The 8,083-nt window shown below is 43.6% G+C and overlaps 1 pseudogene; it reads left to right on the plus strand.

Annotated features, from left to right (window-relative positions):
- Nucleotides 1-337: 337 nt before the first annotated feature.
- On the plus strand, nucleotides 338-436 carry LOC115834899 (annotated as a pseudogene).
- The last annotated feature ends 7,647 nt before the right edge of the window (nucleotides 437-8,083 follow it).

The following is an 8,083-nucleotide window of genomic DNA, read 5'->3' on the forward strand; positions in this document are numbered from 1 at the left end:
ATGAATGGACCTTAAAAACGTGCTAAGTGAAATAAACCAGACCAAAAAAATTGTATGATTCCATTTGTATGAAATTTCCAGAATAGGCAAATGCATAGAGGCAGAAAATAGATTAGTGGTTGCCAGGGGCTGAGGCCAGGAGATGGGAAGTGAGAGCTAATGGGCACGGAGCTTCTTTTGGGGGTTATGAAATGCTCTGGGAGAAGACACTGATGATGGTTGTGTGGCTTCATGTATGTACTAAAAACCATTGAAATGTACACTTCACTAAGGTGAATTTTATGGCATGTAAATTATATCTCAATTTTGAAAGCCTCTTCATTAAGAACACAAGAGCTTGCTCCTGTAGCACATATACTAAAATTGGAATGATACAGAGATTAGCATGGCACCTGCACAAAGATGACACACAATTCGTGCAGCAGTCCATGTTCATAAAAAGAACACATTTGCACTCCAACTTACACATCCCCTGATCATCTTTGATTCTATTAATTTTTTTCCCCCTCTGGTAAAACCCCCAAGAGGAAAAATACTCCCCTTTTCTCAATTGCTCACTAGAGTGACTAGAATGGTGTCTAATAAATTCTTTTTTTATAATGAAAATGCAATAATTATTTTATATTTAGGGCATCTGTTGAAGGGGGGGATTGTTACACGATCATGTTCCTGTCTTAAAGAGGGATTTAAACAGTTCCTCTGATCTTTTAAATATTCAAAAAGATTATTTTTGAAACTGCTGTTTAAATGGAGAAAGTAGGATTTAAGAAGGTGCAGCTTCAAAGCTGGAATTCATAGAGCCATAGAGAGTGTATAAAGCAGTATCACATAATACAATTAAAGTGTTCCTACCAATTATAAGGGCATTCTTTTGTGACTAAAAGCATTTCTTACAGTGTTCAAACATATCTTAGTATACTAAAGAGAAACGGAAACATTTTACACGTAGACTTTATTTTATAGGAATGATGGTGCCTTCTGGGTCTTACTTCACAGGGATTTTTAAAAATCGAGGAAATATATATGAATGTGCTTTGCTCCCTCTGAAGAAATGTGGCATATAAATCCAAAACATTGTTATCTTAATTCAATAAAACTTTATGGAAATGATATAAAAGCACCTGGTGAATTCTAGTTTATGCTCTAATTACCGACACAAAACATTTTTCACTCACTACATAAAAGGGTTATAGCCCTATTTTTTTTTATTTCTGCGAGCTTGAAATGAAACTCACTTCCCAGTAAGGAGGTGATTCGCTGTCAAATCATGGGAGAAGGATTGTCTGACGATGAAAGTTGATAGTCACATCCACGTGTTCCTACCCCGCCTCACCACGCCACACTCTGGAGCAAACAACTCCTTTTTCTTTTTTTTATTCTAAACTGCGCTTGAGAAGACTATTTATACAATTTTAGGCAAACTAAGGGGAGCACATTGCCTTCTAGTCTTCTTTTCTTCTCCCCCTCTCTCTCTTTTTTCACAGAACCTAATTATTGGACACATGGCTCTCTTAAAACAATCAAGAACAGAAAGGCATGTCCTCTTTGCCGTTCCCTCTGGCTCTGAGGAAAGGCAGCCTGTTCAGGGTTTAGGGCCCTGGAATTTTTTTCTGAGCAATAACCAGCCTGAAGTGGGCTCTGCCAATGGAGTCTTCTGGGGCTGAGTTATCAGAATCCCCAGAGATGCTCATTCTCTGCAGGACATGGAAGTCTACCTTGACCAGAGGAGGGGTGAGACCTTTTGCTGGGGTCCTTTCACCTGCTCCACATAGACTCCCCACCAGAAGTCTGCACCCCTCCTGCCCCCTTTGGCCTCGGCAGGAAGTTTCACACTCGCTTGTCTGGCTCTGAAACAAGCTTCCTCTTTCTCAGATGCAAGGCCACCTACTCGCTCTGGAATTCCTTCACAGACTAACCAGGCCCTCCTTGAGCAGGCCCCCAAAAGAAAAATGATTAATGTGGCTGATACGTACATTGCAGACTGTCCGTCAACAGGAGCGGAAAAAAACCACCTTTGGGGGCTGTCCCTAGGCTTAGGCACAACAGTGAGTTCCTAGCTTCAAAGGAGCTTTATCTAAAAGCCATTTTTCTCTGGAGCTGAGAGGAGCAGGGAGAGCGGGCAGCCGGCCAGCCACAGCTGGAGAGAGGACTCTAAAGGCCTGTTGAGCACCAGCTCCTATGCTGGGTTGCCGGCTCTGGTTTTATTTTGGCCGTGTCAAATTCTGGCTTGAGTTTGTACTGATGTTGCCAGCTCATTCGTTATGCCCATAAAATAATAATGCCAGCAATAACAACAATGAATAATAATAACAACAGCAGATCCCATTTACTCAGCACTCACCATGTGCCTGATGCTCGGCTAAATATTTAACCTAAATTTTCTAATTTAATCCTTACAAACTCCTAGAGGTTTAATGACCTCCCTAAACCCAAGTCAGCCATGAAATTCTGTCTGAATCCAAAGCCCATTGAGGACTCTGCTCTTCTATATATGGCCTGGGCTGTATTTTCAAATCCCCAGAGGACGGAACTTTTAAAAGGCTGTTACCCCCCCAGGCCTTGAAGGCTGGGAGGTCACCAAGGGGCTGTCATTTTTAGGAAGGTCCTATCCACAGAGAGATTGCCAAGCAATGTGCCCACCTCTTTAAGTCGAAGGCTAAGGGAAACGTCACACTGTCAAATATTAGAAGGAAAATTATAAAATTGGTGAATATCAGAGTAAAGCAAAATTTGCCTTTCATATAGTAGACACTCAAAATCATTCTGTGAAGTAGAACCCTCTAATTTTTTTTCTCCTAGACTTACCTCTTTTGTGCTTAGTAGACCCTTTTGATGTCTGTGTAGGGGAGGTATTGCCCAAGCTTATTATCTTTGTGACATCTTGAGTTCTTGAGCCATGGATTTTCAGGCCATGTAAAATGTAGGTGGAAACACAATTTCTCCCTTAATTTCTTTTTCTCTATTATCCTGATATTTAAAATATTCATTGATTCAGTTTTTTTTTTTTTTTTTTTTTTTGAGACGAAGTCTCGCTCTGTCAACCAGGCTGGAGTGCGGTGGCGCAATCTTGGCTCATCCCAGGTTCAAGTGATTCTCCTGCCTCAGCCTCCCAAGTAGCTGGGATTACAGGCGCATGCCACCAAGCCCGGCTAATTTTTTTTGTTATTTTTAGTAGAGATGGAGTTTCACCATGTTAGCCAGGATGGTCTCTATCTCCTGAACTCGTGATCCACCTGCCTCGACCTCCCAAAGTGCTGGGGTTACAGGCGTGAGCCACCACACCCAGCCGATTAAGCTATTTTTGAACATATCATAGTAATGTGAACCACAAATTAGCATATTTTTCCAGGGCTGGAACATTTATTGGGGTTTCAGAACCTAAACATTTCCCAAGAAAACCTGCAAATTAGTATTAGCAGAGTCTATAAATTGTTTTTAGAAACAGGTACTAAATAAATCCTAAACATATAAAGAATAGAAACGAAAACAAGACAACCTATCAGGGTTTATTTTAAATGTAATCCAGATAGAAGATTTCCACTTGGGTGTTTTAGCAGCACACCCTGGCTTCTAGGCCAAGTGCATCCCTGCGGTCAGCCACAATCCCCTTGGCTCTGTTGCTTAGTCAAGGAGCAAAATCAGTGGCCTGTCCTTTCCTCTTCCCCCATTCCAGCCCTGTCCCCCAAGCCTCTCCATGCAAAGAATCCTTTGTAGTTGTACCTAATTTTCCTTCAGGCCTTGTAACTCTTTATTTTATTTCTTTGGTGACACCTGTTTTACTCTAGTGGGGCAAGCAGGCGCAGGTAATAATGTGGATAATTCAGACCAAGCTGCTGCATAGATTCTGGTAGAGGCACAGAACAGGGACGGTGCCTCAGCAGGCCTGCTGGCCCCCCAGGACACCCAGGGAGTCTTGTGCCCGTGCAGCTCTTGTGGGATAATCCCCAGCTCCAAACCTCCACATAGTCTTAAGATTGCTCGTGGAATCCACCTGGCCCAGAGCTCTTCATAACAGGGCTAAGTTACTTCCCACCCTTGGCACCCATATCCTCCACCTGCACCTGCTGTGCCCTCGGATGTGTCTCCAGGCCTTTGCTGAGCTCTCTCTTCTTCCTAAAAGCCCTTCCTTCCTGACGTGGCCAGAATCCTAAGCAGCTTTCCAGGCTGAAAGATAGCTTCCCTCACGGGCTTCGTGTGGGGAAGTCTGTGGCAGGTGTGACTTAGGATCCTGAACCTTCAGAGTCCAGAAGTGTCCCTGCCTGGGGCCCACACCTAAACTCCCACAAATTGGGGCAGAAACTCTTCAGCCTCTGCCAAGACAGACCCTTGTCAGGCCCCTGCGCTCCAGCCAGGAGCCGATTCCATGTGGAATCTGAGCAGAAGTTAAGTGCCTAGACTACCCGGACTCTGGCCTTGCCTGGACTTCCTCAGTGTAGCCGATCCCCAGGTTGCCACAGGGCAGGCGGGGTTCCAGATCCGCCCCTCCTCTAAGCCAAAGCCTGTGAGAGGAAATTGCCGTTTCTGAGCATCTTAGACTTTCCTCCCCCTTTCCTCCTTATCTCTGTGTGGGTCTCCTTTCCATCTGCATTGCATTTACTTGAGTAAACACCCAATTTATGTGCCACAGGAGTGACAAAAGGACTTAAAACAATTCAAGAGAACTGCCATGGTGCAAAATCCCATTTTTCAAAGTCAGAAGTCTGACACCACCTATCCCTGTTTAACCACCCAATTCATTCCTGAAATTCTGGCTGCTAAGGACAGTCATTTAATGAAAGAAATTTTTCCCATTAATTTTAATGGAAAAAGATTATGAGGCATTGTCCTCCAAACCAAGATACTCAGATAATTTTCACAGGTAGGAAACTCTATCCATTGAACAATAAAAGTAAGTAATGCAAGTAATAAACAACAACACAAAGGTAGAGGAATCTAGTTTGTACATAAAATGCAAGGTAATAAAGGTTTTTGGAACTCACCAAAGGAGCAAGAGTAGTTGAGGGAGTGCATCATTCTTTGGAAGGCTCATTCTTCCTTCATGTTTACTTCACCCATTTTTCAACCTTTGGGCTCACAACTATTTTGCCTGCAAATGATGCTTTAAGCTATATACAGATTAACACTGCTAGAGAAAAATAAAGGCTGAGCACAAGAGTGCTTGGCAGTGTGGGAATAGCACAAATGTACAAGAAACTGAGAGCTATACAAGGTGCTGGCTCCTCCTCTCTCTCGCCAGGTTCACATTTGCAGGCACACTGAGTCCGTGCAAGCACGGTGCACAGGTGCACAGTTCAGATCTGTTCCATATGTTATTCTTCCGCGAAACACTGTTATGTCAACTAAATTCTGAGAGTGGTTTTGCCTGCCTTGGATGTCAAAATATCACTGCTTGTAGCATATTTATTTAGTGTGCTTTTTGGATAAAATGATATTGTACTGAAAAGAAAAAGCCATTGTCCAAAATGTGATTCTGGAGCCGTTATACGTTGAAGAGTTAATGCCACAGTCATTATGTTAGGAAAACCTGTGTGCTTTGGTCTTTCCCTGAGCTTTTCTTCTGCTGTGAGTCCTGATTTCCTCTCAGGTAAATATGTGCTTCAGGTAGACTAGTACAAAGATCAGGTTCTTAGAAAGCCAATCGAGAACGGCCCCTTGATACTTATATTACCAACATCATCCTTATCTGCTTCTTACCCCTAAGTTCATAGTTCTTCAAATCACTGATGCATGCAACAACATGGATGAGTTCCAAAAACAAGCATAGTGAAAGAAGCCAGACAGCAGAACACACACTACACTTGTCTGAAATCTGGAGTAGCCAAGTCAGTCCAAGGAAACATAAACCAGAACGTGTTCCTTGTGGGTGGGAGCGGGGGACTGATAAGAAAGAAGAATAAAGGAATTTTCTGGGATGAAAGAAATGTTCTTCGCCTCGCTTTAGGTGGTGGTTACACAGGTGTCTGTAACTGTCAAAATTCACCAATCTCAGTAACTAAAACCCACGCATTTTGTTGTAAGTTGGTGCAAAAGTAATTGCGGTTTTTGCCACTGAAAGGAATGGTGAAAAGTAAACTTTTGATGCTGTTAAAAGTAACGGCAAAACCCACAACTACTTTCGCATCGACCTATTTAATTTTAATAGTGAAAACCGCAATTACTTTTGCACCAACCTACTATGTTTAAGAAGTTTAAAATAAATTAAAAAAAGAATTCAAGAGACTTTTAACATGGTTATTAAATGTGTGCCTGAATAAACTTTATAGCCTTTGAGGTGGGAAGGCTCAGGTGTGAATTACAGTTCCGTGACTCCCTGCTGTAGGATCTTGGGCAAGCTAATTGACTTTTCTTAGCCTCAGTTTTCTTTCTTTCTTTTTTCTTTTTCTTTTTTTTGAGATGGAGTCTCGCTCTGTCGCCCAGGCTGGAGTGCAGTGGCATGATCTCGGCTCACTGCAACCTCCACCACCCGGGTTCAAGTGATTCTCCTACCTCAAACTCCCGAGTAGCTGGGACTACAAGTACGTGCCACACCTGGCTAATTTTTTGTATTTTTAGTAGAGATGGAGTTTCACCGTGTTAGCCAGGATGGTCTTGATCTCCTGACCTCGTGATTTGCCCGCCTCGGTCTCCCAAAGTGCTGGGATTACAGGCGTGAGCCACTGCACCCGGCAGCCTCAGTTTTCTTATAAATAAACCAGTGGTGAAAACAGTAAGTAGCTCATAAGGGGCTGTGCACATTAAATAGGCTAATGCCCACAGAGCTCTTAATAAGTGACAAATAAGTACATGTTCCTCACCTCCCCTGAGTACTTTCAAGGGTACTTGTTGAAGTCCCCACATCCACCTCTTGTTGTCACTATTCACACTTTCCCATGGCCTCCCCTCCAGTCTGTCCCATCTTTCTCAGAGGTTTCCCTGCCCTCTGATCCCCTGGCTCTCAGTTCCATCAGCCCTGGCACAGAGTGCCCTTCTAGTCTCTTTATCTCCCCTCTTGCCAAACATCTTTGGTGCTTTCCCAGAGGGTTCCTCTGCCAGCAGGTTCTGTTGCCTGCCATCCAGTCTCCTGCAAAACTGTTGTATACAGAGCCTTCCTCCTGGTATCCAGGCTTCACCTGGTTTCCTTCCATTCACACTAACAGGGAATTCTCGTGCCTCCAGCACACGCCTGGCCTTGTCCAGCCCTGCGTCTTTGTTCACAGTAGCCTTTTTACCTGAAATAGACTCTTCCATTGCTTCCATGTCTCAAGGACCCAGGAAGGCTTCCCTGACCCCACTCCAGCCTGCAGCAGCATCTCTTTCCCGTCTGCACGCTGTAGCTTTTTATGCAATTCAACACTACTTTGTTCAGCACATGTACATCTTTGTTTGGTAGTTGTTTTTGACAGTGTTATCTTCATATAGTAAAGTAAGTGTTCCAAGAATGAAAGGCTTTTATACACTTTTGTATTCCCCTCATTGTCATGTACCTAGGAAGTCCTCAGCAGATATTTGGTGAATGGCTCTTATTGTCTTCACAATTTCAAAGCCCTTACATGTTAGCAATCTTCACACCACAGCAACACTTTGCAGAGCTAAGGGCACATATGCAGATATTGTCATCTGCTTGTGAGCAATGAAGAAGCCAAGTGCAGGCAGCGGGCAGGATGTACAGAGTCACACACCTAGCATGAACCCAGGCCAGTCTTTCTAACTTCCTAACTTCTCCATATCACCCTTTAAGTCAAGACATTGCTCTGGTGTCCAGTGGTATTGCAGAGTGAGGAAGAGAGCACTGAGGTTAACGGCATCTAACAGTTACCACTGTCAAAAAAGACCATGTTACTTAGTCTGTGCTGCTTTAACAGAACACCATAGACTGGGTGACTTATAAGGAACAGAAATTTATTTCTCACAGTTCTGGTGGCTGGGAAGTCCAAGATCAAGACCGCAGGATTTGGTCTGGCAAGGCCCTTCTTGCTGTGTCCTCACATGGCAGAAGACAAAAGGGCCTTCATCCCATTAATAAGGGAGCCGCCCGCATGGACTATTCATCTGTTAAAGGTCCCACCTCTTAACACTATCACATTGGTAACACCTACATTTTCTT

Source organism: Nomascus leucogenys, chromosome 4, assembly GCF_006542625.1.
Source record: "Nomascus leucogenys isolate Asia chromosome 4, Asia_NLE_v1, whole genome shotgun sequence".
NCBI classification, from domain to species: Eukaryota; Metazoa; Chordata; class Mammalia; order Primates; family Hylobatidae; genus Nomascus; species Nomascus leucogenys.